Source organism: Pectinophora gossypiella, chromosome 20, assembly GCF_024362695.1.
Source record: "Pectinophora gossypiella chromosome 20, ilPecGoss1.1, whole genome shotgun sequence".
Taxonomy (NCBI): Eukaryota; Metazoa; Arthropoda; class Insecta; order Lepidoptera; family Gelechiidae; genus Pectinophora; species Pectinophora gossypiella.
Genome location: NC_065423.1, coordinates 3,461,286 through 3,472,847, shown reverse-complemented (window position 1 = coordinate 3,472,847; position 11,562 = coordinate 3,461,286). Strand labels below are relative to the sequence as shown.

The window sequence follows — 11,562 nt, the reverse complement described above, 5'->3', positions numbered from 1 at the left end:
AACTTGAGTGGTTTAGATTTTTCATACAAAAGGATTTTCCAGCTAATTCCCGTTCCCATAGGAATTTCGGGAATTCCTTTCTTAATGCACCTCTACGGTATCTAAGGTACCTGCGAGCCAAATTTCAAACATCTAACTTGAATGGTTTATATTTTTCATACAAAAGGATTTTCCCGTTAATTCCCGTTCCCGTGGGAATTTCGGTAATTCCTTTCTTAGTGCACCTCCACGGTACCTAAGGTACCTGCATGACAAATTTCGAACGTCTAACTTGAGTGGTTTAGATTTTCATACAAAAGGATTTTCCCGCTAATTCCCGTTCTCGTGAGAATTTCGGGAGTTTCTGTCTTAGTGCACCTCTACGGTACCTAAGGAACCTGCATGACAAATTTCAAACGTCTAACTTGAGTGGTTTAGATTTTTCATACAAAAGGATTTTCCCGCTAATTTCCGTTCCCGTGGGAATTTCGGGAATTCCTTTCTTAGTGTACCTCTACGGTATCTAAGGTACCTGCATGCCAAATTTCAAACGTCTAACTTGAGTGGTTTAGATTTTTCATACAAAAGGATTTTCCCGCTAATTCCCGTTCCCGTGGGAATTTCGGGAATTCCTTTCTTAGTGCACCTTTACGGTACCTAAGGTACCTGCATGACAAATTTCAAACGTCTAACTTGAGTGGTTTAGATTTTTCATACAAATGGATTTTCCCGCTAGTTCCCGTTCTCGTGGGAATTTCGGGAGTTCCTGTCTTAGTGCACCTCTACAGTACTTAAGGTACCTGCATGCCAAATTTCAAACGTCTAACTTGAGTGGTTTAGATTTTTCATACAAAAGGATTTTCCCGCTAATTTCCGATCCCGTGGGAATTTCGGGAATTCCTTTCTTAGTGTACCTCTACGGTATCTAAGGTACCTGTATGCCAAATTTCAAACGTCTAACTTGAGTGGTTTAGATTTTTCATACAAAAGGATTTTCCCGCTAATTCCCGTTCCCGTAGGAATTTCGGGAATTCCTTCCTTAGTGCACCTCTACGGTACTTAAGGTACCTGCATGCCTAATTTTAAACGTCTAACTTGAGTGGTTTAGATTTTTCATACAAAAGGATTTTCCCGCTAATTCCCGTTCCCGTGGGAATTTCGGGAATTCCTTTCTTAATGCACCTCTACGGTACCTAAGGTACCTGCATGACAAATTTCAAACGTCTAACTTGAGTGGTTTAGGTTTTTCATACAAAAGGATTTTCCCGCTAATTCCCGTTCTCGTGGGAATTTCGGGAATTCCTTTCTTAGTGCACCTCCTCGGTACCTAAGGTATCTGCATGACAAATTTCAAACGTCTAACTTGTGTGGTTTAGATTTTTCATACAAAAGGATTTTCCCGCTAATTTCCGTTCCCGTGGGAATTTCGGGAATTCCTTTCTTAGTGTACCTCTACGGTATCTAAGGTACCTGCATGCCAAATTTCATACGTCTAACTTGAGTGGTTTAGATTTTTCATACAAAAGGATTTTCCCGCTAATTCCCGTTCCCGTAGGAATTTCGGGAATTCCTTTCTTAGTGCACCTCTACGGAATCTAAGGTACCTGCATGACAAATTTTAAACGTCTAACTTGAGTGGTTTAGATTTTTCATACAAAAGGATTGCCCTTCACTACTCTGCTCCTATTGATTGTAGCGTGATGAAAAGTATACTATAACCTGTCCAGGAGTGTGAAGAATAATTGTACCAAGTTTCATTAAAATCCGTCCAGTAGTTTTTGTTTCTATAAGGAACATACAGACAGACAGACAGACAGACAGACAGACAGACAAAAATTTTACTGATTGCATTTTTGGCATCAGTATCGACCACTTATCTCCCCCTGATAGTTATTTTGAAAAAATATTTAATGTACAGAATTGACCTCTCTACAGATTTATTATAAGTATAGATAAAGGGCGCCGGCGTCGGCTTAATGACGATATATAGATTGAAAGAATTTCCCATCTTCTTCTATCGTGTGGGTTGTGAGGTGGAGTACCAACCCCATCAACCCTGTTGCCAGGGTGACTATTGAGCCGCCAAAGGCCCCTGACATGGCTCATGTAACGACTACTCACTTACATCAGTAAGTAGTAACCGGGACCGACGGTTTAACGTGTCTTCCGAAGCACGGATCAACTTACTTTTTGGACAATCAGGTGATCAGCCTGTAGTGTTCTAACCAAACTAGGGATCACAAAGTGATTTTTGTGATATGTCCCCACCGGGATTCGAAACCAGGACCTCCGGATCGTGAGCCCAACGCTCAACCACAAGACCACGGAGGCCGTTTGTTGTTTATGGTATGAATTTAGAATGGTTAATGAATGGAATCGAGGAGCTCGGTGGCGCAGCGGTAAACGCGCTCGGTCTGCGATTGTTGAAGTTAAGCAACTTTCGCAAAGGCCGGTCATAGGATGGGTGATCACAAAAAAAAATAAACAGTTTTCATCTCGAGCTCCTCCGTGCTTCAGAAGGCACGTTAAGCTGTTGGTCCCGGCTGCACTAGTAGTCGTTAATAACCACCAATCCGCACTGGGCGTGGGGTTGGTGGTTAGTAGTAGTCGTTACATGAGCCATGTCAGGGGCCTTTGGTGGCTCAATAGTAACCCTGACACCAGGGTTGATGAGGTTGGTACTCCACCTCACAACACACACGATAGAAGAAGAGAAGTTAAACAACAAAGTCCCCACTCATTATAGTCGTAAGACCGAAAGTTCTTTTAAAATCCAAAACCCATTGTTTAACTATTGTGTCTGGAAATCTCGGCGTTAAGAGGTTATATCCTTCCATAGTATTCTTTCTTACTTTCTATCAATCTTACGTTCCGTTCTACTCACTTTGCTACACAGATAACAAAACACGAACCTATAGTTCATGTGCTCGTCTTTCCTCTGTAATTCCTTTGAGTATGGTGGCTGGCGATGTCGTCCCTTTTGACTCTGCCCTTCTGAATCCATCGCCCTATGTTATTGAAACTAAAACCTACCATATACCGGCAAACGTTGATTTGAAAGCCTCACTGCGGTAGGTCTTATACTCATCCGTCCCTGAATACATTGAATATATCTGTAAAAAGGACAGTTTTTTTTTGTTTTACTTCTGTGGTACACCAGCAATATTATGAGAACGAAGGAGGCTTACTGCGCGAATATCGCGTGTAAATGTCAAAGCGCGAGTTGTCAAATTTGACGGACGAGTTAAGGTTCCAGTTCCACGTTCACGCAACGACTTGCTCGCGACTTGAATATGAAAATTGTGTCACACAATTTCAAACTAATGATGTTACCCTGGTGTCTGTTTCTTACCTCGGTGGGAAATTGGTGTCAGTTTATGTATGTATGTCGTCATCTCCCCAGCATTATCCCGTTTTTAACAGAGTCTGCTTACCTAACCTGAAGATTTGACAGGTCTGGTTTTTTTTACAGAAGCACCTGCCTGTCTGATTTTCGAACCCGCCAAAACCAGCCTAATACAGGTTAGGTTACATACCTCCGAAAATGTATTTCTCGGAAATGTGGGTTTCCTTACGATGTTCTCCTTCACCACTGAGCACGTGATAATCATTTATGATCCAAACGAATTCGAAAACATATTCGACAATCATTGGTTTAGTCCTGTGGTGGATTCGAACCTGCGACCTCAAAGTGAGAGGCAAGCGTTCTACCAACTGGGCTACCACGGCTTGTTAGTTTATGTAAATTATTAGAATTTGGATATAATAAAATGACACATTTTTATATGACACTTTTTTGTAGAATTTGGATATATTTAATAAAATGTGTCATATTTTTTGCAGTACTTTAATCACTTTGTTAGCCGATATCTAGTTGGTAGATACCTACTGTTCTTCGTAGGCTAAATAATATAGTAAATACTTAGGATGAAGGTGTCATGATTTATTTCCTTAAGTCCTTCGAGTTCTTGATATATTTAATTTATAATAAATGATTAATGTATATATTTATTTTCCATCTTCTTCCGCTTCCGTTAACCTCTTCCGCGGTGACCATTTTCTTCACCTCCGCTACCACCGTTCTAATATCGTTCTAAGAGAAAAGATTTGTTTGTTTTTTAACAGTGCTGTAAATAAGTACTATATTATAGATAGTACTATACTAATAGTACTATATAGATAGTTTAGATAGCTTATACTATCTACATAACTTAAGTGTACATTAAGTTATATAGATAGTATAAGTTCGTTCCATCAAATTAAGGTGTTATGGTTGTTAATATAAAGTGAAATATTGGTTGTACAGTGCCGTCATTACGTCTATTGTGAATTTGTGACAAAATTCGATCTTGACACGCCGTCGCTTAGTGACAAGATGCGCCTCGGACGCTTTTTTACAAATATTGGTAGTCTATTTTATACGAGTTCAATGATTTTAATAAATTATTAACTACTTGTGAGACTGCAACAAAGAGAAAATTGGACTAAATTCCGCAGGCGCTATTTTAAAAAAAATATAAAAATCCTTTAATTATAAGGAAATCAGAAATTAGGTACCTATACAGCGTGTTAGTGACGTCGTAACGAATATTGAGAGGCATGATTCAGCTCACGATTCTGAATTGATATCAAGTGGAATTTTAGAAGTATGAGCTGAATTACACACCAGTTACACCCGGTTGTTAGTGACACCGTAACGAATACTGAGGGGAATGATTCAGACTATGATTCTGATTTGATTTCAAGTGGAATTTCCTATCGGAAAATTCATAAAAGAATTGTGATTTTTTAAAATTATTTTCAGTTCCATATTTTTGCGACGGAAAATTCCACTTGATGTCACCTCAGAATCATAGTCTGAATCATCCCTCAAAGTTTTCGTTACGATGTCACTAACACCGTTCTATTGTCGTTTTGAATGACGCATATTGCCTTCGAATTTGGTTATTATAATATATATAGCTGCAAACCCACTGACTGACTGACTGACTCACTCACTGACATAATTGTTCTCCCAGAAGGAGGGTCGGGGGGTGAAAATGATGTATGGGGGGTGTGATCGGGACCTCCCGGTGAGTATGGGAAAACTTCCAGATCTTGGAAAACTGCTCCGCATCAGGGAGACGCCCTACAGTCTGGCGAAACTATCACACCTAGAAAGATTCTTTTTTCACAAAACCTTCTTAAATCTTGGTCAAATTCTATCGTGGGTGAAAAAAAAACAAAATGGCGGAAAAACAAGATGGCCGCCATACAAAAAAATGTTTTTTCAAAAAATGCCTCGGGGGTAAAAACTGTGAATGGGGGTGTAATCGAAACGTATTGTTGAGTATGAAAATACTGTTCGATCTTTAAAAACTGCTCCGCATCAGGGAGACACCCTATGGCCTGGCTAAACTATCAAACATAGAACATTTTTTTTTCCACTAAACCTACTTAATTCCTGGTCAAATTCAATCGCTGGTGATAAAAAATCAAAATGGCGGAAAAACAAGATGGCCGCCATACAAATTTTTCAATATTCCTGAAAATGCCTCGGGGGTAAAAATGATGTATAGGGGTGTAATCGGAACGTCAAGTTGAGTATGGAAAATCTGTTCAATCTTGAAAAACTGCTCCGCATCAGGGAGACACCCTATGGCCTGGTAAAACTATCGCACGTGGAACTTTTTAGTTTTCACGATACCTATTTAAATCTTGGTCAAATTTAGTTGCCGGTGAAAAAAATCAAAATGGCGGAAAATCAAGATGGCCGCCATACAACATTTTGTTTTTCCAGAAAATGTCTCGGGGGTAAAAACTCTGGACCTCCCGTCGAGTATGGGGAACTTTCCAGATTTTGGAAAACTGCTCCGCATCAGAGATACATCCTACGGCCTGGCGAAACTATCGCACATGGAACAATTCTTTTTACGCACAACGTATTTGAACCTTAGTCAAATTTTATCGCCGGTGAAAAAAAATCAAAATGGCGGAAAATCAAGATGGCTGCCATACAAATTTTTCGTTTTTCCTGAAAATACCTCTGGGATAAAAATTATGTATGAGGGTTTTGATCATCGAAACGTCTTGAAGAGTATGGAAATACTTCTCGATCTTTGAAAACTGCTCCGCATCAGAGCGGCACCCTAAGGCCTGGCGAAACTATCGCATCTGGACCTTTTTTGTTTTCACGAAACCTATTTAATTCTTGGTCAAATTTTAATCTCGGTGAAAAAAAAACAAAATGGCCGAAAAACAAGATGGCCGCCATACAAATTTTTGTTTTTCCAGAAAATGTCTCAGAGGTAAAATTGATGATCGGAACGTCATCTTGGAAAACTGCTCCACATCAGGGAGACACCTTACGGCCTGGCAAATCTATCGCACCTGGTACTTTTTTGTTTTCACGAGACCTGTTTACATCTTGGTCAAATTCTATCGCGGGTGAAAAAAAAGACAAAATGGCGAAAAAACAAGATGGCCGCCATACAAAATTTTGGGGGTAAAAATGACGTATGGAGGGTCTGATCAGAACGTCATATTTCCTATGAAATTACTGCTCGATCTTCGAAAACTGCTCCGCATCAAGGAGACACCTTACGGCCTGGCAGAAATATCTTGCCTGAACCAATAGTTTTTTCACGACTCGTATTTAAATCTTAGACAAATCCAATCGCTGCAGACAAAAAACGAAATGGCGGAAAAAGAAGATGGCCGCCATACAAAATTTTGTTTTTTATAAGGAGGCACAGGGTAGAAATTATATATTATATGGTATTTGATAAGAACGTCATATTTTTCCTCAAAACAAAATGGCGGATAAACCAGATGTCTGCTGAACAAAGTGAGGTAGCCGTTAGAAGTAGTCAGGTTAAATTTATAGTTGCAATTATTTTTTTTACTATATAATTCTTGTAGCCTCAAAAAGAGGCACACCGTTATATTTTGCAGCAAGCTTGCCAATAACTGTTTTTTTTTTCATTCTTATCCGCCGAAAAGGAAAGGACGGATGATTGACAACTGTTAATTATAAAATAGGCATCTCGCTCATTGCAATTCTTTTGGCGTGTGCTGTTAACTTAATTTTGTCGGGTTATATATTAAATTTTAAATTTAAGGTCAATATTAAAGAAGGTTCTTTTTTAATTTTCTGCCTAAAATTAACGTGTATTCCAAAAGTTCTACGCGTTGTTTACCCGTCCCTTTCCTTTTCAACTGATAAGGAAATGACAGGTGTAACTTCAAATACATTTAGATGTTGAGTAGGTACTAGAAACAGCACCAGTAACATTATAGGTAAGTAATAGAAATATTTATAAAAAAAAACTAATGAGATACTCTTCAGGCTATGTTCCCAAAAAAATATATAGATGGCGCTGTCCAGATTTAACGTGATAAATACCTATTTTGTTCTTGCTGCGGTAAATAATTATATTGAAAAAATATAATTTGATGGCAGAGGTATGTATTGTTATATGAATCAGATATGTAGGTATAGAATAGTCTTGCTACCTACCTATATTGCTTTTCTTTATTTTGATCAGAATAATATTAGGTGGAAGATGTGTTGTGCCTGGGTGTAATTACAAGGGTCATCATATATACTCAAAAACAAAGGTAAAACAAGTAGATACATGCGTGTCGTCCATGAAATTGGAAGGTTAAACGAACGCACCTCTGTACAGCGCAATCTATATATTTTTTGGGGAACGTAGCCTGGAAAGTACCTCATTAGTAAACTACCAAAGGATGTTTCATGTGGAAATTCTCAAGAGGTCATAAATTCAATGCCTGCAGGTGCCTACATCAAAATGTAACTAACAACTGGTCAAACCACTGATTGTGTTATCCTATCAGTAGAAATGGCACTTAACAATGTCATTAAACTCTATATTTTTCAAGATAATTTTAAAAAGAAACAACATACATACATACATAAACTCACGCCCGTAATCCCTAATGGGGTGGGCAGAGCCACAAGTAATCAAAGACAACTTACAGCCACTGTTGATACGAAGTCCAAAGATGGATATGATGAACCTTATGGTGATAAGGGATCAGCCTATCGCCCATAACATTAGTCCATCATGTTAGAGGACACAATCCCTCAAAAGAAACAATTTTGTTTAAAAAAGTAATAAAAGACATATTTTTAGAAATAAGTTTTTTTATTATTATATTTAAAATATGTCATAGGTGCAACTCATACTCATACAAAATATTTCTACAATTAATCAAATAGTTTAATAAAACATCAACTTAACCAACTACTTTCCTCCCCTTCTCTGTTATTCAGAGTGGTTGACTGACAGGCTCACAATCCAAAGTTTGAACCCGGTGTCGACATATCACAAAAATTACTTTGCGATCCTTTGGATGGCATGTGAAGCTGTTGGTCCCAGTTACTACTTACTAATATAAACACATAGTTGTTACATAAACCATGTCAGGGGACTTGGTTTATGTAACAACAGGGTGGCTCAGTAATAATCCTATAACAGGGTTGATGAGGTTCGCCATCCACCTCACAAGCTATGTAATAGGAGATGATGAGATGTATGGTTACATTATTAGTAAGTAGGTATATAAAAACTTAACAATAACATTAAAATATACATAGTTATTTTTTTTATTATCTATTTAATGATAAGGCCGCCTATTGTACTAATTTTATTTCTCTTTTGTTTTGTATTTTGTTTTTTCCTGTTTGTGCAAAAAAGTATTTGTTATGTTATGTTATGATATGATAATATAAAGTGATTTAAGCTCATAGGTAGTTTAACAACATCTATGAACATAAATAGCTACTAACTACATACAATGCAACGGCACACTTAACACAGCTTTACTGTTCACTAAATATTAATGCTTTCGATGTGAGCTCATCCTGCAAACAACCATTCATCTCTAATTCAAGCATCCATCAGGCATCTGAAAGCAAATATGAATGTTCTAAAAATTAATTGTAGTTTTGCCGTCCCTATGGAGTCAATAAATATAAATTAGGCCCTCCATACACATACAATAATATATTGCAGAATATACCTGATTGTAGGTAACAATATTATTTAATGATTGTAACAATATTATTTAATGTGAAAAGATGGAATTTAAACATTGCCAACATTAAATTGAAATTAGAACAATGTTTAATCATAATTATGGCCTTATAGCAATTATGATTCAAACACATAACTTTTAAATGGCACAACATAAATTAAAATCCTTATTATTTTATTACCTGTCTTGGAGATATTTGTTTTTCTGTATAATACCACTTATCACTTTTTTTCCATAAGCCTATGGCCTGTGATTTTGTCTTCTTGAGTGCCTGTTCAAAGATATTCCACAACTTATACAGTCACAATTGTTTCCAACTCTGACTGGAACATTCTTCAGGAGACTTGTTATTGTTGCTCGCATCTCTTAGTACGAGTATGAGTTAGTATGACAAAGTCGATCAGCATCTAACACCTATAAATAAATAACTTTATAATAACAGTGTCTTTTGATTGTATGTTACTTACATTACAATTTATCAACGCACATTATAGACAAACTTATTATCATATCAGCTCTTTCCAAAACACATAATGATTCTGGAAATTTTTACAGTAGAATGTTGACGCAAAAAACGGGGAAGTACGGCTCGATTCAATGAACTTGTAAACTACAAATTCTAACAAAATAGGAAATAAGTAGCACAGGAAAATATCAAGAGAACTTCAGCAACGAGATCAAGAAAAATATAACAAGGTATTTTTTTTTTCTCGAAGGTAAAGGTAACTACGTCCATACAGCCATGTCTAAGGTATTTTTTTTTTTGCATAAACTTTCGAGTTATGAAGCGGCTTGTTGGCATGAAGCGAAAATAGATTCCGATATAATAACACTGTCGCGAATGTTTTACGACTAACTTAATGCGATCATTAACCACAAAACACCACTTCCACTTCGTGTTAATTATTTAGATTATTCAATGAAGAAAGCAACTGTCCCGTTCCCGCCAAAAAGATAAAAAAAAATAACAACTACGTTCATTTTTTTTTGGTTGTTTTTGTATCGCAAAAAACGGAGAAGTAGGAGTTGGAATCATTAAATAAGGCAAAGGAAACATAACACATACAGCCAAATATACTACGTTAAATTCGTTAAAAACAATAGACTTATTTTCATTTTTTCAAATCGGTAGGCAATGGAATCTACAGGTTACGCTAAGGTATTATGCCATATAGCCTCATCTTCTAATTACCTGGGGCCATAAACTCAAATTATTAACCGGTTTCCTTGACGCCATCGCCTATGGATACACAAAGCTATCTATATTTTTTTGGGGAACGTAGCTTGGAATGTCTGTTATTGTGATACGAATTAAAAGTCCGAATAAACTTTCAAGTTATGAAGCGGCTTCTTGGTACGTACCGAAAATAGTTAGTACCACTTTGTTTATTGAATATTTATTTATACTATATTTATATATTTTTCCGATACAACAACACTAAAGAGAATGTGTTTTTCGATTAATTCTTCACTTCGTATTAAATATTTAGATTATTCAATAAAAAAAAAAAACAACTTTCCCGCCAAAAAACCACGGAAAAATTAATGAAAATACTCAATCTCCGTTGCTTATTTAAAAAAGTTAAATGGTACTGAAGTGACAAAACGAAATTAGATTTTGTTGCTTATTTATTAATTCCATCGATATCTATGCGACCAAGTCAAAAAAATAAGTACCTCAATATTTTCCGATATTGGCTGTTTGAATTTGCTTTGCCAGTATTTCTTTGTTAGGCGCATGGAAAAAAAAAGTAAATTCAGTACCGCTACCGAAACCGTTGGCGCGAAAAAGTGACAAGCGTTTTTTCACTTGTATTCCAAGATTTCCAAAGGTAAGTCGATTTTGTTATTAATAATTTAACAATTATTTATAAATATTTAGGTATATAATAAGGTAATAATCTTTGAAATCGTAAAAAAGTTAGCCATATAAACATAATTAGGTATTATAATTGTAAGATCTTTAACTTTCTGTAGGTACTGATTCTCTTTTTCACATAATGAAAGTGAGAACGTTAAAAGGTAAGTACCTATCTACTTAAAAGCTATAATTCTTATTTTATTGTGTATTAGATAAACACAAATAGTATAGAAGTGGTTTGTTTACAGATGAAGCGTTCAAGCGTTGAGATTCCATCGTGCTCTACAATGCTTCGCCGTCGCGTCGACGACGAACAGCAGGGCCTCTATGACGAGACTGCTGCGACCTGCGTCGGTGCCGGTAAGTATTTAGGTTTTAACGAGCTTAATATCTAATGCACATTTTTTATGTTAAATCCATTTTACGAAACGATCGATTGATTTTTATGTCTAAAATAGCCAGCCGCTTGACATCAGCCGTGGAAAAAACTTTACTTAATAATAGGTATTAGGTACCTAGGTATCTACTTAAATCAATTGTATTGCCCCTACTTATGCTGTGTGACTAGAATAGGCGATAGGTAATTACTATTCATATTTTAGAATATTTAAGTAGGTAGGTACCTATATGAAGTAAGTTAGTTAACTTATGATAAATTTAGATGGTCAGAGAAGTCATAA

General features: G+C 36.6%; 1 long non-coding RNA gene across 1 annotated transcript; it reads right to left on the bottom strand.

Annotated features, from left to right (window-relative positions):
* Positions 1–8,121: 8,121 nt before the first annotated feature.
* Positions 8,122–9,846, bottom strand: LOC126375962 (uncharacterized). Its single transcript, XR_007567659.1, has 3 exons — positions 9,489–9,846; positions 9,203–9,435; positions 8,122–8,892 (listed from the first exon to the last, which is right to left on the bottom strand). It is a non-coding gene; the product is annotated as an uncharacterized LOC126375962 (long non-coding RNA).
* Positions 9,847–11,562: the final 1,716 nt, after the last annotated feature.